The sequence below is a fragment of the Apium graveolens genome, chromosome 9 (genome assembly GCF_009905375.1).
Source record: "Apium graveolens cultivar Ventura chromosome 9, ASM990537v1, whole genome shotgun sequence".
Lineage (NCBI taxonomy): Eukaryota > Viridiplantae > Streptophyta > Magnoliopsida > Apiales > Apiaceae > Apium > Apium graveolens.
In genome coordinates, this window is record NC_133655.1 from 200,883,014 (window position 1) to 200,909,775 (window position 26,762).

The 26,762-nt window shown below is 36.8% G+C and overlaps 1 long non-coding RNA gene across 1 annotated transcript; it reads left to right on the forward strand.

Annotated features, from left to right (window-relative positions):
• The first annotated feature begins 22,170 nt into the window (after nt 1–22,170).
• Nucleotides 22,171–23,272, forward strand: LOC141683266 (uncharacterized). The gene is made up of 3 exons (XR_012560208.1): nt 22,171–22,366; nt 22,679–22,771; nt 22,898–23,272. It is a non-coding gene; the product is annotated as an uncharacterized LOC141683266 (long non-coding RNA).
• The last annotated feature ends 3,490 nt before the right edge of the window (nt 23,273–26,762 follow it).

Sequence of the window (26,762 nt, forward strand, 5' to 3'; positions counted from 1 at the left end):
AATTTCCCTAGTCTAGAATCCCTAACATCAACAGCCTTAGTCCTAGTCTAAAAGACTGACAAAGCTGACAGTGAAGAGAAACAGGAGGATAGCAATTAATTCTTCTTCCTATCTTCAATAAAAAGAATAGCAAGACGAATGATTCTCTCCTGCTGACGAAGAGAACGGAGATGGAGATCTCTTTGAACAGTCAACAAGTCATTTTTAATGAATTCTGGAAATTGAATCCAGAGATTAGAAGGAATATTGTTTATAGGATAACGAGTTGGAACTCCATTGTTCCAGATAGTCACCTTGTCTGAGCCATAGCAGTAAAACCAACCAAACTGAGTCATTGTTTGAGACAAGAAAGAATTGATTTTTACTGAAGGATTATTGGTCAGTTATATAAACACGGGAAGACCAAGAGATGGATGGAAAATGAAACAAAAAGAAGTAAAGCCTCATCTCCCTAAACCGATGAGTAATAATGACAGCCATTGGAAGCTTAAAACAGGAGTTAATGAGCACACGAAACAAGTAAAAATTATTGTGCATATATGAGTACCACTAACCCAAATTATGTTGACTGTTTATATCTCACCCAAACATATTCTGATTTTAAATATGACTGTTTCAAATTTAACCACAAATAAGTCAAGTAAAGAATCAGGATTTAATATCAGAACTTAGACTTATATCAGAACTTAACAGTCATCAGAACATGGCTCCTTAACTCAAAAAGTGAATGTCTATTTCTGTAATTCTTTACACAAATACTGATTTCGTTTCTTCAGAACTTAATCATCAGAATTTCCATCATAACTTGTCATTAGAATTTATGCAACTGACACTTAACTTGTTCATCTAAAATAACATTTATCACCACAGTAATTTTTATCATTCATATGGAGTGTATGTGTGTGCAGTAGGCTAAATATCAGATAAAGATTAAAGTCTGATTCACTTCAGTACATCTTAAAAATAATACATAACTAAGAACTTTGCTCAAAATCTGTCATTATTCTGAAGTCTACTATAGAATGAGTTCATGCATGAGTCCACCTCAACTGTTTTGTGCTCATTTTATGCATCTTTTGAAATTCCATTTTACAGTGGCTTCTCAGTGTAAGTGAGTTACGACTGCTTATCAGAATTTATGATATTATCAGTGTATTTCTCCAGTAATCAGAAAATGTGAAAAGTCACCAAGAAAATTTTATTTTGCTTTTCTAATGCATATAACTTAATACCAGCAATGCATTTGGGTCGTCCCTTCCACATTTTTACTCTAGATCTCAAAGGAGTACCTGATTTTTATTTTCTTTTCATTTCTTTTTCTTTTGATAAGTGAGGCTTATCAGCACTTAGTACATCCATCAGATTTACCAACATCAGAACTTAACAGATGAGAAGCACTATTCTAGTTTTTGACTTAGTAACAAGATACACAAAGTAAACTTTAACTAAGCTCAATATCAGAATTTGCTTGTGTTAAAAGATTTCCACATAAACAATTACTTCAAACATGGGATCTTAGTATATTAAGGATTACTAGGTCAACATCTAGCACTGTTATCCTCATTGGATTGAATAGTCACAAAAACATTCATATCACTATCAGAGTTTAGAAATTCACATCAGACAACAATCAGCACTTAAGCAAATTTCAATTTAAGCACAGAATACACAAAGATAGTAATATCTGTAACTACTGATCATAAAGTCTGATGGATCAGAACATAGACTAAGCAGATTTAGAGAAAGAACCTGAAACCATTCCAAGTTCATTTACCAATCTTGTAAAAGTAGCTTCACACAGTGGTTTTGTGAAGATATCTGCTAGTTGTTGATCTGTTGGAACAAAATGCAATTCCACTGTACCTTCATCCACATGTTCCCTTATGAAGTGGTACCTAATGTTGATGTACTTTATCATTGAGTGTTGAACTGGATTACCTGTCATAGCAATAGCACTTTGATTATCACAGTAAATAGGAATTTTAGAAAATTCTAACCCATAATCCAGTAACTGATTCTTCATCCAAAGAATCTATGCATAACAGCTTCCTGCAGCAATGTACTCTGCTTCTGCAGTTGATGTGGAAATTGACTTCTGTTTCTTGCTAAACCAAGAAACCAATATGCCTCCAAGAAATTGGCAGCGTCCACTTGTGCTTTTCCTGTCAATTTTGCATCCTGCAAAATCTGCATCTGAATAACCTATTAGCTTAAAGTTTGATTCTCTAGGATACCACAATCCCAGATCAGCTGTACCCTTAAGGTACTTGAAAATTCTTTTCACAGCTGTTAAGTGAGGTTCTCTTGGATCTGCTTGAAATCTTACACAAAGACAGGTAGCATACATGATATCAGGTCTACTTGCAGTTGGATAGAGTAATGAGCCAATCATACTTCTGTAATCAGTAATATCTACTGATATACCAGTATCCTTATCCAATTTTGTTGCAGTGGCCATAGGAGTGGATGCACTTGAACAATCTTGCATTCCAAATTTCTTCAGCAAATTTCTGGTATACTTGGATTGACAAATAAAAGTGCCTTCTTCATTCTGCTTGATTTGAAGGCCCAAAAAATAGCTAAGTTCCCCCATCATACTCATTTGATATCTTGACTGCATGAGCTTGGCAAACCTTTTACAAAGTCTGTCATTTGTAGAACCAAAAATGATATCATCAACATATATCTGCACCAAAAGTAAGTCCTTGCCATGGTTGAGATAAAACAATATTTTGTCAATAGTCCCTATGTTAAATCCACTTTCCAGAAGAAACTGAGCTAGTGTCTCATACCATGCTCTTGGAGCTTGCTTAAGGCCATAAAGTGCTTTGTCAAGTCTGTAGACATGATTAGGAAATTTTGAATCTACAAAATCTGGAGGTTGTTCAACATATACTTCCTCTTCCAATTCTCCATTGAGAAAAGTACTTTTCACATCCATTTGAAAGACTGTAAACTTTTTGTGAGCAGCATAAGCCAAAAATATCCTTATGGCTTCCAATCTAGCAACTGGTGCAAATGTTTCATCATAATCAATTCCCTCCTTTTGAGAATATCCTTTTACAACCAGCCTTGCTTTATTCCTTGTAAATATGCCATCACTATCAGTTTTGTTTCTGAACACCCACTTTGTACCAACAACATATCTGTTCTTAGGTCGTGGCACTAGGGTCCAGACTTTGTTTCTTTCAATTTTATTTAACTCTTCCTGCATTGCTTGCACCCAATCAGCATCTTGAAGAGCTTCTTCCACTTTCTTTGGTTCAATCTGAGAGATAAAAGAGTGATAAGACATTCATTTGATGTAGCTGTTCTAGTTCTGACACCTACATCAGGATTTCCAATAATTAAGTCAGGTGTATGTGCTTTAGTCCACTTCCTTGCAGATGGAAGATTTTCTCTAGAACTGAATGCTCCCCCATAATCCATGTTGTCTTCATTAACATTTTCTGATGTTGCCCCTGAAATTATGCTCTTTGAGTTGGATCCTTCAGAATTTGAGTTTCCAGAAATATCAGCATTTGAGTGTCAGGAATTATCAGAACTTGGCCCATCAGAACTTGATGAATCAGAACTTGAAGAGCCTATTGTAGGTTCTGATGCTTCTTGAGATGTGGTTGTATCTTCAGTATGCTCCCCCTGCATAGGTGTATCTTCCTTTGGCGTAGTCACCACAGTTTCAATAACATCAACTTTAATCCATCAGAGTTTGCAGTATCAGGATTTAGACTGTCAGGATTTACAGTATCAGAATTTAACATTTGCAGTATCAGGATTTAACATTTGCAGTATCAGGATTTGTTAACATTTGCAGCGGATTCAGCATCAGAGTTTATGTTAACAGTTTTATTATCAGCTTTTACAGTATCAGACTTTGCATCAGAACTTACACTAGCAGGAATAATGCTAACTTTCTTTAAAGAAGGTTTTATTTGATAATAATCATAGTACAAACTATGATATTCCTTACAAGTATAAATGGAATGCCATAAACTACCACAATGAAAACAAGGATTTTGTGGCCTATATCTAACAGACTGACTCCTAACTCCTGACTTTGAAGGTAAGAAGTTTATGTTCTTATTTTTCCTACAAAAAGAAGTCAGATGGTTAGAAATTCCACAGTTATAACATTTCTTTCTAGGAGCATTAGGAACAGGCTTATAATCATTACTTTTATTCACACCTTCCTTTCCATTCCTATTTTTCCTAGATGGCTTTACCTTGTTTACATTTTTAACATCTTTCAGCTTATGCTTAAGCTGCTTCTTTGTCATTAAGCCTATGTTTACTTCAGTTGGCTTACCCTGTTTAGGTTTGTCAGAAGTTTTCTCCTTAACTTCTGATTTTTCAATATCAGACTTTACAGTTACAAACTTAACAGGATTTACCTTTGGCTTTTGTTTAACAACTATAGGCTCAATCTCTACAGTTCCCTTATCATTCTTATCATCTCCATAACCTAAGCCCTCTTTCCAGTTTCCACTACTTAACAAATTCTGAGTTGTTCTGCCAGAGTTAGTCCAAGTCATGATAATCTCTCTTTCCTTTTCTAACTCAGTTTTTAGAGATTCATTCATTTTAAGTACTTCATCCCTAACATAGAAGGCATCATCTCTATCTTTTTGAGTTTGATGGAACATGACTAACTCTTTTTCTAAATAATCATTCCTCTTTTTATAAGCAAGATTTTCAGAAGTTAATCTTTCACATGTTAAAGTTTGATCTCTATAACTAATGAACATGGTTTTAAGATAGCTTCTCAACTCATTAATATCATCAGTATGAAAGGCATAAGTAGTTTGAGGTACCTTTAACTCAGCAGCATCAGAACTGCTATCAGCATTTGCCATCAAGGCATAGTTCACCTCACTTTCAGAATCTGAAGTGTCTATCCAGCGTTTCTTCTTTGTGACAAGAGCCTTGCCTTTGTCACTCTTCACTTTCTCGCAATCAGGAGATATGTGGCATTTCTCACCATAGTTGTAACATTTGACATTTGTGTAATCTCCTTTGTCATACTTTCCTCCTTTGCCTTCAGATTTTCTGAAACTCTTCTTATCAAAACTTGCACCTTTCTTGGAAGACTTCTTTCCCTTTCTGAATTTCCTGTATGCAATCCTTGTGATTCCTTTCACCATAAGAACACACAGCTTCATCATCTCTTCATCAGGATCCATCTTAGGTAAGCTTTCAGTTTCTGAGTCATCATCAGTATCAGAACTTGATGATTCAGTATCAAACTTTGTGATGAGAGCTTTTCCCTTGCTTTTCCTTGAAGTAGCTGCTTTGGGGGATTCCTCCTCAGCCTTAAGAGCAACTATCCTTGACTTTCTTCCTTTCCTCTTGTTTCTTTGTTCCATCTCAAGTTCATGAGTCTTGAGCATTCCATAAATTTCATCAAGAGTTGTTTCTTCAAGATTATAGTTGTCTCTTATAATGGTGGCCTTCAAATCCCAGCTTTCAGGAAGAGCTAACAGGAACTTAAGATTTAAATCTTCAAGATCATATTCCTTGTCAACTAGTGACAAATCATTCAATAGTTTGAAAAATCTGTCATATAAACCAGTTAATGACTCATCAGGCTTTGAGTCAAAGTGCTCATACTCTTGAGTGAGTATAGTCTTCCTGTTCTTCTTAATTGAATCAGTTCCCTGACATCTTGTCTCCAAGGCATCCCATATCTCCTTTGCAGTCTTGCAGTTAATTAATGCAGCAAGTGTCGTACCTTAGCATCCTTAGCAATTGATGAGATATCTTCAGCAGTGTAATCACTCTTCTCCTTTGGTACAGACTTTGATAGTTCACCTGCAACTATAACAGAGAGTTTGGTTGGCTTGTGTGGTCCTTCATTGATTCTGTCAAGGTATTCTGGATCAGTAGCTTCCAGAAACATAGACATCCTCACCTTCCATATGGGGTATTCAGATGGTTTCAGTATGGGAACTATAATAGTCTCATATCGACTATAGATTTGAGTTTTTGGAGGTTCTTCAGTTTTGGTGGGCTTGGTTGGAGTTTGTTCTTCTCCATACATGATTGTTTTTGGATCTTAAACTGTTTGTGTGTTAACAGATCTGCTCTGATATCACTTTTTAGGTCTCACACACTGTAGAAGGGGGTTGAATACAGTGTTTAGCACAATCAAATTGAATATAAGAACTCAAGTAACAGAAAACAGATTTTACTCAACACAATAAACTTTGTTACAATATAGAACTGTCCTCTCTCAGTGATGAACAAATTATCACGAGAGCTGCTAGGGTTACAATAAATAATAACTTTGATTATAATAACACATATAGTGTAAACCCTATGTCTATGTTTATATACTACACAGTTACAAGATAATCTCTAATTGATATTGAATATGATTCTGTATCCTAAAATATATCAATTAGATATCTTCTTTTCCAAGTATTCTATTCTTCATAGAATTCCTTCTTCATGCATATCTCTTCTTACGTTTATCTTGATCTTCTTTCCTTTCAATCAACCGCCTTCCTTATCTGAAAGTCTCTTTAAGTCCTGATATTATCTCCTGATAAATATCTCCTGATAACTTAAGTTCTGACAACTTAAGTTCTGATATCTTAATTCCTGACTCCAGTATAAGTACTGATTTGTCCTTTTAAGTAAGATCTGAAAACTAAACACAAATCATATTAGACATAACATTATTAAATATATCTAACAGAAGGAAATTCTTAAATGGATGGATGCAGGGATCATCTATCCCATTTCTGACAGTTCTTAGGTGAGTCCAGTTCAGCGTGTGCCAAAGAAAGGAGGTATCACCGTTGTTGCTAATGAGAAGAATGAGCTCATTCCTACTCGAACAGTCATGGTGTGGAGAGTTTGCATGGACTACAGAAAGCTGAACAAGGCCACAAGGAAGGAACACTTCCCTCTTCCTTTTATTGATCAGAGGCTTGACAGATTGGATGGGCACGAGTACTACTATCTTCTGGATGGCTATTCGGGCTATAATCAGATTTGCATTGCTCCAGAAGATCAGGAAAAGACTACTTTCACTTGTCCATTTGGTACTTTCGCCTTCAGAAGAGTTTTTTTGGTTTGTGTCGGGCACCTGCCATATTTCAGAGATGCATGATGGCTATATTCTCTGACATGATTGGTCAGAATATGGAGGTGTTTGGTGATTCTTTTAATGAGTGCTTGCAGAATCTTGGCGCAGTTCTTAAAAGGTGTGTTGAAACCAATCTGGTTCTTAACTGGGAGAAATTTCACTTTATGGTGCGACAGGGCATTATTCTTGGGCACAATGTCTCTAGTAAGGGTCTTGAGATAGACAAAGCCAAGGTGGGGGTCATTGAAAATCTTCCTCCACCAATTTCTGTTAAGGGAGTTCGCAGCTTTCTTGGTCGTGCGGGGTTCTATAGGTGGTTCATCAAGGACTTCTCTAAAATATCTAAACCCTTGTGCAATCTTCTAGAGAAAGATGTCCCGTTTAAGTTTGATGATGAGTGCCTAGCTGCTTTTGAGTTCTTGAAGAAGAGTTTGATCACGGCGCCTGTCACAATTGCACCTGATTGGAATGAACCTTTTGAGATGATGTGTGATGCAAGTGACTATGTAGTTGGAGCAGTTCTTGGGTAGAGAAAGAACAACATATTTCATGTGGTCTATTATGCTAGTAAGACCCTCAATGGTGCCCAACTGAATTACACTACTACTGAGAAAGAACTCTTAACCATTGTCTACGGTTTTGAGAAGTTTTGATCTTATTTGCTTGGGACGAAGGTGACAGTTTTCACTGATAATGCTGCAATTCGATATCTCGTCTCGAAGAAGGACTCAAAGCCTAGATTGATTAGTTGGGTTCTTTTGCTTCAGGAATATAAATTAGAGATCAAGGATGGAAAAGGTACTGAGAATCAAGTCGTTGATCATCTCTCACGTTTGGAAGACCCAAGTGCAACTTCACAAGATAAGACATTGATAAATGAGTCTTTTCCCGATGAGCAGTTGTTTGGAGTACAAGAAGAAGAACCGTGGTTTGTAGACATTGTGAACTACCTTGTGAGTAATATCATGCCTCCAGATTTATCTTATGCTCAAAGGAAGAAGTTTCTTTACGAGGTGAAGTGGTATATGTGGGATGAGCCATATCTGTTTAGGCAAGGAGATGTATTCTGTACAGCGAAACGGGGGGATCTTGCGAGACTGTTTATGGAGGCCACTATGGTGGAGAGAAGACAACAGCTCGTGTCCTTCAAGTGGGATTCTTCTGGCCTACATTGTTTAAGGATGTGCATCAGTTTGTTTTGAAGTGTGATCGATTCCAGCATGTGGGTAATATGTCCAAGAGGAATGAGATGCCTCTTAATGTGCTTCTTGAGGTTGAGGTCTTCAATATTTGGGGAATCGACTTCATGGGGCCGTTTGTCTCATCTTGCAATAATCAGTATTTCTTGTTGGCAGTTGATTATGTTTCGGAAGGGTTTGAAGTCAAGGCTTTTCTGACAAATGATGCAAAGGTAGTGCTTAATTTTCTTCATAAGCAGATATTCACAAGATTTGGGACTCCAAGAGTCATAATCAGTGACGAGGGATCGCATTTCTTCAATCGCAAGATCACTGCTATGATGCAAACGTATAATATGAATCATCGCATTACTACAGCCTACCATCCTCAGACTAATTATCAAGCTGAGGTGTCTAACAGAGAGATCAAGCGTATTCTAGAGAAAGTTGTGTGTCCATCAAGGAAGGATTGGTCTTTGAAGCTTGATGAAGCTGTTTGGGCATATAGAACAGCACACAAGACTCCGTTAGGTATGTCACCATTTCAGTTGGTTTATGGTAAGGGGTGTCATTTGCCTGTGGAGCTCGAACATAAAGTGTATTGGGCTTTGAAGAAGTTGAAGCTTAATTTGGATGCAGCTGTTAAGAAATGAATGCTTCAATTGAATAAACTCTACGAATTTCGACTTTAGGCATATGAAAACAACAAAATGTATAAGGAGAAAGTCAAGAGGTGGCTTGATAGGGGTCTAGTGCTCAATTCATTTGTGCCAGGACAACAAGTTCTTTTGTTCAACTCTCGTCTCCATTTTTTTCTTGGAAAATTGAAGTCGAGGTGGTCCGGGCATTTCATAATCAAAACTGTGTTTCCGCATGGAGCTCTGGAGATTTTTGAGAAAGATCCAGGCCAAGCGTTCAAAGTGAATGGACAGAGGTTGAAGCACTACTATGGGGATACGACAAACTTTGAGGTGGTTAGTGTCGTTCTACTGTCTACTTAATCTCGAGATTCTACGTCAAGCTAATGACGTAAACCAAGCGCTTCTTGGGAGGCAACCCAAGCTTGTTGTACATTAGTAGATAGAGGAAGAAGGAAAAAAGGAGAAAAACATAAAAAAATCAGAAAAATAGAAAAATTCAGTGCCAACTACAGTAGCACAGTGCGCCCGTGCTGTAAAGCGGGGCGATCGTGCTGATTTGACAGAAACTATGTGCGCCCGCGCTGCCTGGTGGGGTGGCCGCACTGGATTGGCAGAAGCACGACGCGCCCGTGCTGACGTAGCGCGCGGCCGCGCTGGGTCCCGGTTTCTGAAAAAAATATATAACAGAAATTCGGGAATTTGAAGGCAAAATCAATTCCTACCCAAATTTTACTCTTCCACATCCCAAATTTCCCTCTCCAAATCAAACCCATTATTCCCATAATCATTTCCCACTTCTTTTCCATAACTAATTCTCTCCCAATATCCTATATATACACACACTTATACACAACTTCTCCATCACTTCTCAAATTCTCAAACACAAATCTCTCTCAAACACTTATCTTTTTTCTCAAACTATTCAATCTCAATGGCACCCAAAAGGCAAAGAACTCAAGTTAGCATCAACACTACCGATTCTTCGAGTGTGGGTAGTGTGAGGCCTAGGTTTTCAACTCCGAAGGTTGGGGCAGAGTATACGAGGCTGCTTTCGAAGCCTATAGTGAAGGATCGTGGTTTTCTGCCATCAGGGAAAGTTGATAAGTTGTTAGAGATGATCTTGGAGATGGGCTGGGTTGCTTTTTGCGAGACACCCGATATTGTGCCCATGAGTGTGGTGCGTAGTTCTACGTGAATGCTAAGGCGGAGAAGAATGGTTTCACAGTGGTTAGGGGGATGACTGTGGAGTATAGTGCTGAGGTTATTCGTAGGGCAATTGAATAGCCCAGGAGGAGGCTAGAACAGGAGCATTGGAATAAGAAGACGTCGGAGGAGTTTGACTTGGATTTGATCGTTGCTACCCTGTGTATGCTTGAGGCTCATTGGAAGTTTAAGAAGGGTACGAATGAGTATGCCACATTTCCTGCCTCGTGCATGAACAGGTTTGCACGTGCATGGAATTCTTTTATTTATGCTAACATCATGACATCTTCTCACGTGCATGATGTTACTGTGGAGCGTGCACGTCTGTTGTGGGGAATTCTTCAGGGAGACTATGTGGATCTTAGGATGGTTATCCATCAGGGTATTTTGAGGTTTTTCGAGGGAGTACTACGGGTTCTATACCCTATATATAGATGTATCTATTTCATCTGGAAGCATCTTTATATCCACCTCAAATCTCTTTTGGACCTGAAAAATATGAACCCACATGATTAATAAATACTGAAAACATTATAACAATTAAACCACTGTTCACATCACACTTAACCCCTAAATTTTAAAAATAAACGTACTGATATCACTGAACCACAAAGCTTATAATATGATCACTTTGACTGTCACGAGGCATGTAACAAAATTTAGGAGATAAACAATTTCCAGGTTTCACATACCTGATTTAGAACATCAGAGTCTGAAGTTGATGAAACACAAGTAATTGCAAGGCCTTTGGTCCTAAACCTACCTGCCCTGCCAACATCTACATCTAAATACCTACCCTGTGAAGGTATGTGTATGCAGAATCGAGCATGTCATAGTTTATAACAATATTGACACGTTCAATATTGATTCCTCTGTCGACCAAGTCGGTAGCAACAAGAATTCTTTTGTGGCCCTCCTTAAAATTCTTATAGCATCATAGAGATCAAGTCAGGATAGTTTTAACATAATTCACTCAAATAATATAAAGTTTACCATTCGAATTCATAAACTTATATAGGTCAATAAAAAAATTTATAACTTGCAACTTGATTTCAAGCTTCAAAATTGCAACAAATGAACTAGCTACCTTGACACAAGATTAAAAATTTCAATCTGTATCAAATTTATACAAATACAGTGAGTGAAATTTATTAATCTTTTGATTTCCCCTGCTTCTTAACTAAATTTTTTACTAGATAAACATCTAACAATAATTAGCTAGGAAACTCGCAGAAGCTACTGTATTATCTAATTAATATCTACTCTCATTTGAACTATGTGTTCAATAAAACTATACAAAATCAAAAGTGCTTATTATCATTAATAAAAGTTTAAAAAAATAAAAAAAACAACATAATTATACTACCATTCAAGTTAAACAATCCAAAAGAGATATGCAAACCTGCTCTAGGTCAATTGCTACACACCCGAAAAAGCACTAAGCCGGTTTAACTGATGCTTCAATTGGAAGCAGGCAACAGAAAGGGATACCCCTGTTCACATATGTTTTATAATATCTTTTTACAAAATACACAACAAATATAAATAAATGAATAAGATACACAATAAAAATAAAATACAAAGAACAAAAAGGTACCATCGAGAGCTCCTTATTTTGGCTACGGATGACCTATCAACAAAGCTACAGAGCTACGAACAAAGCTCTAATTAAAAATAAAATGTCAAATTTAAAATAAATTCAAAATATACATACTCTTCGCTCACTAATGGAACAGACCATATTCCTTTGAAGGTTATTTAGCAGGAATCTGAGAAATTTGAGAGATTACAAGCTTAATTAGGGGTTTCTACAAATTAGGGCTTTTAAGGTTTGAGATGGGTTAAATTAGGGTTTGTAAATGTAACTCCAGGACGCAGAAGGCAAAAATCGAGCTCGATTTATGAATTAATCGTGTTTAACTCATATAAATAGGTTTGTTCAAAATAGGGGTTTTAGGTTTGAGAGAGTGGGTGAGAAGAGAGACAGTGAGAGATGATAGTGAAGAGCGACTGTGAGAAATGAGAGTGAGAGAGAAGAGAGGTTCTGAGTGAGAGAGAAGAGAGAATGAGAGTGAGAGGGGGGAAAAATTTTGGTTAAGGGGGGAAACTGAGAATAATTTTTTTGGTTAAGGGGGGAATTTTTTGGTATATTAACGGGGAAAGAAAGAAGCAGAGCTTTTTTATTTTTTTTCAAAAATGATTATAGACATCGGCTAATTAAGATAGTGATATCTTACAACCCCTTTAACATCAGTTTTGAAGTGACCGATGTTAAAATTGCTTTTAACATCGGTGACATTTCTAATTGATGTTAAAGGGGTGATGTCGTAGGCACTATTTCTAGTAGTGTATGCGTCCATTGTGATGAAGTTGTGTGTGGCGATTAGTGTTTATTGCCCCGCACATGAGCAGTTGTAGCTCTCGAGTGCCCCGATCGATAGTTCGACGTTGTTGGATATGTAGGAGTGTTATGGCGGGAAGCCCAGTCCTAAGGGGCTTAGCTATTTTTATGACCATCTGTCATGTGGAAGGCCAGCTGATCAGATGTATGCTGGTGGTTATTCGCAGGCCCGTAGAGCAGCTTGGAGGGCTCAGTTAGGTGAAGAGGCGGTCCTTCGGGTTTGCAGCGGCAACATCAGGAGGAAGCTCAGGGCAGTGCTGGGATGAGTTCAGCGTAGTATAGGTGCTTATTGAGGAGGATGGATGTGATGCATGACATCCATAGTCAGTTTGCACAGGACCTTACCCAGACGTTGGGGACTGCATTCAGAGCCACGAGAGTTGACATCCAGTGGACATTATTCGGTGAGAATTCTGTATATCCACCTCCGGACACTCCTGACACACCACCCGTTGAGGGTGATGACCTTGATTCTGATTAGGTATGCCTGAATCCTTGCTATTACCTTCACCAAGGACAGTAAATATTTTAAGTTTGGGGGTAGTAGTTAGGGATTATTTATTTTGTGTGAGTCTCATATAGTTTGCATATTCATGCTAGTTTAGTTCATATTTAGTTCATATAGTTACATATTTACCATGTAGTATTTTTTATTTTATAGTTTGTTCATATAGTTTCATGCATTTGCATTATAAAATGATCCCTTAGATAATTTTTCCAATTGATTCGTGATATTGATTCTAGTGTAGTGATGTCGTATTTAGTGATGTTAAGTCTTATCGAGTTGATTTGCATGCTAGAGACAATTATAATTTCACTAAGTCTTATAGGTTTCTTGAGGGCTAGATCTTGGTCATTGTTCATTTGTTTGTCGAGGTTTAATCACTTATTCATATTTAGAATTTAGGATATTCTCTTAATGATAAAATAACATGGATATTTAAAAATTGGAGTAAAAATTGGATTTTATTGCTAGTTGTTGTGGCTAGGTGTCAAATGGCTAGTAGCCGACTCATTTTATATGAGTAGTCTAGGGTTGAACGAGATGGAGCGAAACACACTTGTTCAAAAATTTGAGAAAAAAAAGAATAAAAAAAAGAAAAAAAGAAAGAAAGAAAAATATGTGTTTATGCATAATTGATCACGAGTGGGCTCTTTAATACTTGAGTTATTAAGTTCTAGGGGACTTTGTGCCTAGTGACCTAAGGCTTTGATATTCTGGGATCCGCTAACCTAACGCTCGCTACACGGGTATTATTGTATAAATCTTTTATGGACCTCACTCATTGCACGATCAAATAAGCATATTTGTGTTGTTTATGTGTTGTGAATAAAAGCGTGAATCCATGTAAAACTCCGATATAAGAATTGAAGCGTTATAAATAATTTTGAGTTTAGATTTTATTCTATTTATAACCTTGTGATTGCTTTGATGAGCAGTGAGTCATGATTATTGCTTTAGTTGTGATAGTATATCTGTAAGCATTTGCACACACACACGTTTTTGGTTTATAAGTTGATAAGTGGTATTTGATTGATCTTTGTGCGAATAACTGCATTTGTTGAGATGTTGCTTGTTGATTGGTTTAGTTATTCTATGGGGATCATTGCTTTCATATAGTTGCATTCATGCATTTTTATTTCTTGTTCTTTGAGTCTGTTTATGCTTGAGGACAAGCATCGGTTCAAGTTTAGGGGTGTGTTAAGTGGCATTTTTGTCCACTTAGAATGCTCTTTAAAGGCTTGATTTGATGTATTGTACTCGAGTTATTTGTCTATTTAATTTTTTTTTATAGTGTTTTTGCATTTCAGGCATAAATAAAAGATCCAGGTGATTTTGCATTGTTTTGATGCTAATATGGTGTTAGGAATGTGTCAAGACGATTGCTCGTGAAAAGACCAACTCAAACCAGCAAGAAAAGCAGAAGTTAGGATTTTCTCCAGAGAGTCAGCGCGCCCGCGCTGTAGTAGCGCGCGGCTGCGCTAGGATTACAGAAGTGCAGCGCGCTCGCGCTGGTGAAGCGCGCGGCCGCGCCGGGTCAAATTCCAGGAATCCTGTTTCTACTCTAATTTTGATCCGAAAGACTTCAATCTGCATGGGCTGCTATATAAACATAACTTATTATCGTTTTTTATAACAAGACGTACCAGAGCTTAAGGAGAAGGCGTAAGAAGACCGTAGAACACAATTCAACCAAGGCGAAGAGGATCTAGTTTATTTTTATGATTTTTTATTTTAAGTTGTAACTTTGGATGATAGTTTTCTTGCTTGTGAACCTATACTCTTATGTTATGTACTTGGTTTATTAATTATTCAGTATAAAGACTACGTTTATTATACCATGCTTTCATCGGAACCCACGTCGATGATGAGTCCGATCATGGGCTAATCATTATCGTGGGGTTCTAACGGATTTATTTATGGATTTCTTTAGTTAATTTGTTTCGATGCCTTAGTATGTGGTGATTGTATGATATCCTAGTATTGGTTGTGCTTATTCGTTTTATGAGCGTCGCGAACTTATAAGATAGCGTGTTAATCTCTAATGAAGCGAAAGTGAATTTAGGGGTTTAGAACTTGTCATGCTAGCATAGGTTCATGTATTTGATATGCATGATTCGTAGGTAATTTTAACCATCTTACTTGCCCTATGTAATCACGATAGATAATTTGTGCATTAAACCATTATGTTGTCAAATTCTATAGATATATAGGGTCTCAATATAATTGGTGTCTATTCAGCTTCTATCTCTTTTGTGGGTGTCTGGTAGTATGGTATTCGTACAACGAAAGTTGGCGTTTATCAGTTTCGTGTTAACTGATTAGTGTCATCATCACTGCATGCTAAGGTTAAGAATAAAAAGGCTATTGAATGAAGTATTTAATGAAGTTAGAATCCCATGTTTGTGTCATATAGTAAAACAAGCCTCTTTAATCTCTTAGTTAATATTCTTTAAATAATCTCTTAGTTAAACGTAGTTAAAACAACATCAATTTGTTATTCTTCTTAGCATTGGATAATAACCATACCATTGTTGCATAAGTCCCACTACACCATATATGGGCTATTGCAAGCCCAATATACATTAGTGTTACATAAAGTGTTGCTATAAAGATAAAACTTATTAATCTATTGCAATATTTTGAAAAATATTGCATAAAAGCAGAAAGTGTTACAAGGGTGAAGATACTGTTGAAATAGACGAAATACTTTTTACCGCAAAAATCTGAAATTAGTACCAAAAATAGAGGCAAAGTGTTATAATAGACGAAATACTTTTTACCGTAAAAATCTGAAATTAGTACCAAAAATAGAGGCGGGATACTGAAATTGCATTGGGCGGGATACTGAAATTTCATTTTAACAAAAAACAGACAAAAATACTCATCTCTCTCTCATTTCAGCCGACCTCTCTCTCTAATTTCTCTCTCCCGACCCCCCCTCTCTCTCATTTCCTCTATGTTTCTCTCTAAACACACCTCTCTCGTCTTCAATTGAGTAGAAGCCCCAAAATCCCAAATCTAATTGAGCAAAAATTTAAGCCGCAATCTTCAATATCAAGGTAAAATACTCATATTTTTCTGATTATATGTATGCATGTGAATATATCTGTCAATTTTGTTGTATTTTTGGTTTTATTAGTTGAATTTATGTCCAATTTCTTATATTTTGTGTTAACTGGACCTCAAGAAAGATGGGAACCATATTATTTTTGATTTTCTGAATATTTTTCATTGATGAGCACTGTCTAGTCGTGTATGCATGTCAATTTTCTTGGATTTTTGGATTTATTAGTTGAATTTATGCCCAATTTTTTATATTTTGTGTTAACTGGACCTCGAGAATGATGAGAATTATATTATTTTTGATTTTCTGAATATTATTCATTGCAGTAAATTAGTCGTGAGCCTCTTGGAAAAATTAGTCGTAATATCGATATGAATGAACCGTGTTAAATAATTCATATTTTTGATGTTTTGTGTTTTTTGTAAAATATTCTGGTTGTATTGATATTGATATTATGGTGAGTTTTTTTGTAAAATATTGTGGTTGTATTGATATAGTTGTATTGTTTTTTTGCCCAATTCATAGAAAATGAATGTTGAAGGAGAGAAATGGATATTCCTTCCTAAGTACAGTGATAATTACAGGAATGGGGTGAAAGATTTTGTCATCAATGCATTTTCTAAATATGTCGTAGGAAACGAGTTAACGTGTCCTTGTAAAACCTATAGTAATCGTTTCTGGAGTGATGCCAAGGGTATACGTGAGCATCTGTATGTAATGGTCCTTGTCCCCATTCTGTTGAATGGATTTACGAGGTGTCAACCCTTAGGGTAAAAAATATTATTGGCGATATGGATGAGATGGATACTGATATAGGTATGGGTTTAGGAGATGAGTTTGAGGCGATGATGCAAAATGTATATGGAACTGGTAATGATACCGGTGAACATGGAGTCAAAAATGGCATGAATGCGGATGCAAAAAAATTTATAGGCTAGTTCGGGAGGGTAGGCAACCTTTATATCCCGAGTCTAAAAATTTTACTCGTTTAAGTTTCATAGTTAGGCTTTACCAACTGAAGTGCATTCATGGATTTAGCGAGTCAGCATTTAGCGATTTGCTTGAGTTAATAAAGGAAGCTTTTCCCAATGTAAATATGCCATCATCTTTCAATTCGGCCAAGGGTATGATTAAAGACTTGGGTCTTGATTACCAAAAAATTCATGCATGTCCAAACGACTACATGCTATTTTGGGCTAAAAATGAGGGGCTAGATATTTGCAGAAAGTGTAAGACATCAAGATGGAAAGTAGTTAAAGATAAGAATGGGCCTAATATGAACATATCTAAGTTGAAGGAACATAAAATCCCAGCTAAAGTGCTGAGGTATTTTCCTTTAAAGCCAAGGCTGCACAGAATATTCTTGAGCTCTGATTTTTCTAACTCAATGACATGGCATGCTTTAGCATGAAAAAAGGATGGCAAGTTGAGGCATCCGGCTAACGGCCAGAGATGGAAGTTGTTGGATACCAAATATCCAGAATTCGGGGCAGAAATGCGGAATGTTAGGTTAGGATTAGCCGCCGACGAATTTAATTCTTATCGGTCAATGAATATTTCTCACAGCACCTGGCCAGTTGTGCTAGTGAATTACAACCTTCCCCCTTGGTTAATCATGAAACCAGAAAATTTAATTCTTTCAACCTTAATCCCTGGCCCTGTTTATCCTGGCAACGAAATCGATGTTTATATGCAGCCGTTGGTTAAAGAGTTGAAAGATTTATGGGAGGCTGGGATAGAAACTTATGATGCAAGAGTAGACAACATATTTAGGCTGCGCGCAAGCCTCTTATGGACGATAAGTGACTTTCCGTGATTGGCTGTTTTATCGGGTTGGAGCATGAAAGCTAAACTGGCCTGCCCTTCATGCCACTACGAGACCTCATCAAAATATTTAAAATATAGCAAAAAGGTTGTATATTTAAACCACATAAAATTTCTTCCTCCCGACCACAAGTGGAGGTCTGATAGGCGGAGATTTAATGGAGATGTGGAATTGCTAGGAAGTCCTGAATTATTAACAGGAAGAGAGATTGAGAAACTGTTGCATGGATATAAAAATGACTTTGGGTAGCAACAGAAAAAACATAGGGGTTCTTCATCAGATTGCCCTTGGAAGAAAAAGTCCATCTTTTTCGAGTTACCGTATTGGAGCAGTAATATAGTAAGGCATAACTTAGATGTTATGCATATTGAGAAGAACATTTGTGATAAAATTTTGGGTACTTTGTTAAATATCGGGGGAAAGACAAAAGATCATCTTCGTGCTCATCAAGATTTGGAAGAAATGGGGATTAGGAAAGTTCTTTATCCTGTCAAATGTGATGATAATAAACATGTTAAAATTAGAGCAGCTAGTTTTGATATGACAAAAAGAGAAAAAGAAATCTTTTGTTCAGTTATGATGAATGCTAAGTTACCACACGGATCTGCCTCTAATATTAGCCATTGCATTCATATGAGTGAGCGGAAGATAGCGGGTTATAAGAGTCATGACACACATTTTATTCTTCAATTTCTGTTACAATTTACAATGGTGAAAACTCTAAAACCAGAGGTAGCAATACCTTTAATGAGGTTGGGGGCATTTTTTCGGGGTATATGCGGAAAAGTCATCGAATTAGAAGATGTTGAGAAGTTGCAAAATGAAATAATTGAGATACTTTGTGAACATAAAATGATCTTTCCACCTGCGTTTTTCAACATAATGGTTCACTTACCAATTCACTTGTGTAAGGAAATCGAATTCGGTGGACCAGTGCACTTAAGGTGGATGTTTGGAGTTGAAATGTATTTGTGCAAGTTGAAATCTTATGTTCGAAATAGGAGCAAGCCAGAGAGGTGCATAGCTGAGGGATACTTGGTAGAGGAATGTTTGACATTTTATTCTCAATTTTTTGATGAGCAATGTAAAAACAAAAGTGATCAGAATAACTGTAATAAGGATGCTGGATATCCCATTGGATCTCGTAAAAATAAAGAAGGAAACTCTATACATCTCGAAGAAAAAGTATGGACTAACACTCATCGTTATATTTTATTCAACTATGACAATGATGAAATCGAGAAGCTTAAAAAGTAAGTTATTCAGGGCATACAGAAAGTTGATCAAAATTTTAAAAAACTGTCAACCATAATAATTTTATGCTAATTGGGTGTTATTATGATTGCATTGAACACCGTACCTTGGTTGAAAAAGATGCGAAGGTAAAGAAGTATAACGTGAAAGAACACATGCAACTGAATTTCACAAGTGGTTAAAAGAGGTGGTTCTAAATAAAGATGACGTATCAATGGAATTGTCCTCTCTGGCAAGAGGGCCTCATCGGCAGCTAAGCAATTTACGGGGTATATGGTCAATGGCTTCCGATTTCACACCAAGCATAGAGATAGTAGGTGTAGTACACATATTAGTGGTGTATTCCTCACTGCATTAACTAGTAGTTTTGCAAGTGTAAAAGACAAAACTCCAGTAGTTGGAAGTTGATTACTGGGGAGCATTGGTTGTAGTTTTATTTAGGTGTTTCTGGTATCAAAAAGAAAAGGATTGTCATGGGTTAACAAGAGTGAACTTTAATAAATTATATGAAAAAGATGAGCCGTTCGTTCTAGCTACACAAGTACAACAAGTTTTCTATATAGAAGATCCTACTGAAAAAAATGTGCATTTTGTTATCAAGAAATTATCGAAGGATCAATATTATGAAATAGAGGATGAGATAAATGTAGTAGAAGATATTACCACCATAGGTTATGTCTCGCGAGGACAAGTACCTACAGATGATATCACGAGTTGGTGCAGAGATGTTGTTCCGATAAAACAAATCCCGGTTTCCCTTGATGAAGAACTAGATAATAATGAAATTTGACAAAAAGAGAATTTATTTCCTCTTGCTAGTTGTGCTACTTTCTATTTTTGATGTAATATTTATTTATGGCAGTTTAAATTAAAAGACTTAGTTGTACTCCTCTTAGTCATAAATAAATATTGTATTCAGTTATTGTTAACTGTTTTTTTGTTCTATTTCTCTTAGTCACAATTCCTGTTGTGTTTCCATTATTCGTGTTTTCATATTTTTTTTGTAAAATTTAATTATGGCAGTTTAAATTAAAAGAATCAGTTGCATTCCCCTTTGTCATAAATGAATATTGTTTTTACTTTATTGTTTGTTATGTTTCACTTAGTCGTATTTGTGATGTTTCAATTATTAATTTTTGTTAATATTTTTTTATTTTCAGAATGGCGGCTAGGGATTATATTCTCAGGTTTTTTCACAAGGGACACTTCACAAAGACAAGATACATAGGTGGATTATGTAAAGAGATAGTGGAATATGTTGATTCTGATAGATTCTCGTACACGGTCGTGATGGAATACATGAAGGATGATCTGAAATATAAAGAAATAGGTGGTGTTTATGTGAAAAAGGTGCCAAGTGGTTGGAAACTTGTTGACAACGATAACAACTTGCAAGAGTTTACAAAGACAGTTGAAGGAGATAGGTTGGATTTTTATGTTGATCAGATTGTTGATAAATCTATAGAGCCAACTCCACAGATGCAGCCACATGTGGTTGTGCGACCAAGAACTCTTTTCTTTGAAGGTAACTTTATTTTGTTGAGTTGTGTTCACAGTTTTTGGTTATTACTTGTGTATGGTTGTGTAGAAATGATTTTTTATATCCACTTATTGCCCCAACGGGTTTAGAAGCAAATCATAAGTTTGTGACAATAGACGAACTGCAGAAACAGGGAACGAATCACCGTTTGGTTCTTGATAATCCTGAAGCTGAGAAAGAACAAGGAAACTCAAAGGAAGTTCTTCCAAAGGTAATAAATTCAAATCTGGTAATTTTTCTTTTATCATATATGTCATGGGTCTATTATAAAATATACGTAAACCTTATTAGGTAATGGAGTATGAGAAGAAAAGAATGTTGCAGTTATTCGCAAAAATAAAAAAAGGATTCGAGAACTGGGATTAAAAAAGATGGCTAATGGTCTGAATAAGAAAATTGTCAAAGAAAAGGTTCAAGTGGATGATGAGTTGGAATTTGATGGGGAGTACGTTCCTGGACAAGATAGTTGCGAAGCAGAAGGCGACGAAGATATGGTTTCTAAGAAGGTTTCTAAGAAGATTAAATAGAAAAAGGTGAAGAAACTTACAATTCCTGGTGGCAGGGCGCCAATGACACGTTCAAGGGCCATAGGTCCTTCATCTACACAGGTACAAGTATAAGGATTTTATTTGTGTTAATACCTTTTTAGCATTTTTTGGTTCTTACTGATTTTATTTGTGTTAATAACCGCTAACAGTCTGAAAACTCACCTCCTCCCCTATCTCGAAAGGCAAGCCCTCCGGTATCCCAGATTCCAGTAACTGAACCATCATCCCCTATTTTACCACATCCCCCTCCCTTGCCGAAAAATATATCACCATCCTTTCCTGAGAGAGTGGAACCTCCCACAAAGTACATTAAACAAGGAATTGGTTCAATGGAGGCTTATAACTTGATGAATGAACGTCAGAAAACATTAGAAAAAAGAAAAAATTCCAAACTGATGATGGTGGTCAGACATCGCATTCACAAATTCAGGAGGAAGCCACATCTCCATGTGGTAATTATTTGTTTTTGTTGATGTTAGCTTTGCTTTTCAAAAATTGAATAGGTTCCTGCCTGAAGTTTTTTTACTACTTTTTGGTTCGGAAAAAAGAGGAAGCGTAGAGGACCTACATTGATGAACGATGTGTACACAAGAAGGGAAGATGATAAGAAGATTATTAAGCTGAACAAGGAGCTTCAGGTGGTGGCTGATGATGACAAGACCTTTTCTGAATTCAAGGATTTTTTGGGGACATTGGGTAGGCAGTCTGGCCCACTTGATTCAATAAACTGGCATAGAGTTCCTAAACAATTGAAGGAAGATTTATGGAAATTTGTGAAGGTAAACACACAAATTAATCTCGGTATAATCTTTGTTTTTTTATTTTTGTCAATAGTATATATGATTAATTAAAATCAAAACTCTATGTCCCTGAGATGTAGATGCCAATTAATAATCTAACCTATTTTAATTAGACAAAATATGAGATTCCCGAAGAAGGAAGAACCTACACGTTACGGACCATTGGTGCTTTGTGGTGGCTGCACAAAAGCCGGGTTAAGCAGAATCATTATCTTGCTTATAATAATGATGATGATAGGCTAAAAAACAAGCCTAATGTCATTCCACTTGAAGAATTCAAGGTGCTGCTTAAATACTGAGGGAATGAAGAAGTTCAGGTATATATATTTTTATATCGATCTTAGCTAGATGTCCACCTTATCGCAATTATATTTTAAAAAATTGGTGGAAGTGATTTTATGTTTTTGCACCTTATTGAATGATCGGGACTGAGCTAAGAAAAATGCTAAAAATTGTACGTTGATTGTAGAAACACATACAGCTGATTGTAAGAGTTTTGGTCAAATTGGCGAGAAAATTGTATGTCCAGCATTTAAAAGTTGATTTCTTTTCCTCTGTTTTAATCCTTACTTTTATATTTTTTTTGCATTATATTAGTTTGACATTTCCATTCCTCGCTTTTTTCACAGAAAGCAGAAAAGAAAATTGATTCAAAATAATTAGCTCCAAAAGATGATATTTACTTCAACACTCACAAACGGAAAGTAGGACGACAGTATAAGGTAATTATACAATTAATTAACTATTTTAGTACTTTCCATCCTTACAAGATTATGTGGTTTTCCTTATTCAAAGATGCGTTCAATTTTTACGTGTTTGTGATATTGTTTATTCATGTTTATTGGTAGACTCCAAATATTGAAGATATTAGTGATGACCAAGTCAAAAAGCCCAGCCATGTCCCAATTGGCTTCTTGGCAGATCCGAAAAATGTAGAAAAATGAAAAAAGATCAGGAACAACAACTTTTTAGTTCTAGTACTCCTACTGATATGGAGGATTTGAAAAAGGTGTTAAGGGAAGAAATGATGGATGAAATGCAGGAGATGGTGGACAAAAAGATTTCTGAAAAAGTTACAAAGGTCATATTAAAGCTGGGAGAAATCAATTTAGATTTTAAACTTGATCTTGAAGAATTATGTGCGGATCAAAGTGATGACAACAGTGAAGAAGAGGATGATGATCGTGAGGCTGGAAACGACGAGGACGATTTGAATGAAATTGATGATGCTTGATATTGTTCAGTACTTTTATTTAAAATATGCGTACTTTTGGTATATTGCTACTTAGACGTGAAAGACTAATTAATTTTATCTAGACTTATGATGTGTGTACGTCGACTATGTGTTTTGACTTTGGATTTATTACTTGCTAGATGCAAGATGATCTTGTGGTATAAGCCAACTGTTTGGGCTTTATTGACTTGTATTTTGTTGGATTTGCAAGACATGTGAAATCAGGTTTATGTGATTTTTGGGATGGTTATTGACATTTCAAACAGCATATTGCAATTTCGACTAATACAAAGTGTTGCAAATAAATGTTGCCAAAACTATTTTAAAGCATTACAATAGAAACACATGTGTTGCAATAAAATGTTGCTAAAAAACATAAAGTATTCTAGTAAAGAAAAGTGTTACATGAAAATGTTGCAATTAATTGACTTTTGTAACACATTAAACTAAAATATGTTACGGAAATATGTTGTAGTGGTTTATTGCAACACCATAAAAATGTTACTCAAACATGACAAAATGTTGCAATAAACCAGGCTATTGTAATACATTAAAACATTGCAATAACTACCAAAAGCGTTGCTATAGGGATATATTGCAACCACAACAAATGCAACGCTGAATTTTAGCAAAAACATTGCAAAAACATATATTGCAACACATGTATGGTCTTTTAATACACTTTTTTGGTGTTGCAATAGGCCATATATGGTGTAGTGGATCCATTGATTAAAATTAACTAAACCAATCCCTGTGGGAACGAACTAGAATTAATTCTGTATTACTTGCGATCACGTATACTTGCGTGAATATTAGCGCGTGTTTTTGTCTTAACAGATATCCTCCATATTCATGGCTATTTGATGGTAACCCGAAAAGGTGTCAAGAAAGCTGAGGACCTGGTAGCCGGCCGTGAGGTCTATCAGCTGGTCAATGCTCAGCAGGGGGTAGTGATCTTTTGCACAAGCTTTATTAAGGTCGGTGTAATCTGCACACGCCATCTATTTGTTGTTTGCTTTTTGACCACAACTACATTAGCAAGCCAATCAGGGTATTCAATCTCTTCATTGAACTTGGCTTCCAAAAGCTTCTCAACCTCAGCTTCAATAACTTTCTGTCACTCAGAGGCAAAGGTTCTCTTCTTTTGCCTCATGGGCTTAGCCTCGGGTTTCATATTAAGGCAATGCTTAGCCGTCTTTGGATCTAGCCCATGCATATCTTCCGGACCCCATGTGACGATGTCATGGTATTTCCTCACTACTACGATAACTTTATCCTTCATGTCAGGTTCCGTATTTTTCCCTATACGAACCATCTTTCCCAAATATACAGCATAGAGCTCGACCTTCTCGACTTTGGTCGCTGGTTCGACAATTGGGCAGGACAAGTCAACCCCAAACTTTTCTAGTTCAATATTCAGTAACTGTTTGTTCCCACTTGGTTCGGCTGCCGAACGCGTTCTCTTCCCATTTAAGTCATTCTACTCATACTCCTTGTATTTTTGGAGGTCCTTGAGCATGATAATCCTCGCCATTTTCTGGTCCCCTCTCATCTCCCCAACCCCCTTTTCTGTGGGGAACTTCAGCTTGAGATGGGGTATGGACTCCATAGATTGGAAAGTGGACCAAAAATTTTGGGGGATGAGTGCATTATACTAGCTTTCAACCCTCACAATATAGAAATTGATGTCTGGTTCCGTATTTTTCCCTATAGGGCATTTTACCAATAATAATAGGTAAAGTGATCATACCTTCACAAGTGATACGATGTCCGCCGAAGGCCTCGAGAGGTGCTTCGTGGCCCGGTTCCATTTATTGTCCCGCTAAGTTCATCTTAATGTATGTCCGATGGAACAATATGTTAGCCGAGCTTCTTCCATCCACCATCACTTTCCATATCTTATTTTCTCTAATTATGGGATTGATTACCAACGGGTCCTCATGAGGGAATATAACATCTTCATAATCCTCTTCGGTAAAGGAGAGGGGCATGGCCTACTCCTTGAGCATGATAATCCTTTCCATTTTCTGGTCCCCTCTCATCTCCCCAACCCCCTTTTCTGTGGGGAACTTCAGCTTGAGATGGGGTATAGACTCCATAGATTGGAAAGTGGACCAAAAAGGTTGGTCGAGGAGTGCATTATACTGGATTTCAACCCTCACAATCTAGAACTTGACCTGTTTTTCAACAGTATAGGGCATTTTACCAATAAGAACAGGTAAAGTGATCGTACCTTCACAAGTGATATGATGTCCGCCGAAGGCCCGAGAGGTGCTTCGTGGCACAGTTCCATTTATTGTCCCGCTAAGTTCATCTTAATGTATGTCCGATGGAACAATATATTGGCCGAGCTTCTTCCATCCACCATCACTTTCCAAATCTTATTTTCTCCAATTATGGGATTGATTACCAACAGGTACTCATGAGGGAATATAACATCTTCATAATCCTCTTCGGTAAAAGGAGAGGGGCATGGCTTTCCTGGCAGGGGTGAACTACTCCATGTTGTAAACTTGGTGGGCATACCTCTTCCTGGCGTTCTTGCTATCAAGACCGAGGGCGCTGCCTCATGAGATGGTCTTCACCTCTCCCCGATATCTATCTTCGGTCCTCATATTTCTTGCATCTTTTTGTTCTAGAGTATCCCTTAGGTCCCTTACAAACTCATTCAATTCTTCGGCCTTAATCATCTTTTCTATCAGCTTCTTTAAGTGGAAGCATTCATCGATGTTATGTCCATTATCCTGGTGGTAGTCGCAGTACTTGTCAGCATTCTTCTTGTGATCAGCCATTTTCATTTTGGTAGGGCGGACAAAGCCTGACTTACCTTTAATCTTGTGGAGAATCTTAGAGATCGGCGCGTTAAGGGGTATAAACGCGGTTAAATCTCTATCTCATTGCCTCTCCAGGCCCCGATTAGTCTATTTTTCACCATCATTCCTACGATCATCCCTTCGGTCACCGTTGGACCCTCAGGACTACTTATAGCGGCCGGACTCCCTGCTTCGTGAAGGAATTTACGGATGAGAGGAAGCGAGATATAACATTTATTCCGTAAAAACCATATACCGCACATATAGAAAAACGTATAGAAAGAAAAAACTGAGGAATCGTAACCATACCTTGTGAATCGAAGCTTTATAAAAATGGAGTGCTAGCAGTTGCTCCTCAGTGTGTGAAGCACTCTACCGATATCCACCAAGAACGATCCTCTTCGATGAACCTTTTTATAAAATCGAGCTTTTATAAAAATGGAGTTTTTGGGAGAGAGAGAGAGAGAGGAAGAAGATGGAGGCTAGGGTTTTCACAAAACCAAAATTGTGTAAATAGAACGAGCCATCTCATTCTATTTATAGGGCTCTCCTAGGGTTTTTCCATAATATATCAATATATATATTAGCCCCATAATTTATCTTTATAAAATGCTTTAATAATAATTAAAACTATTTTAATCATTATTTCTTTTTCTAAACTATTTA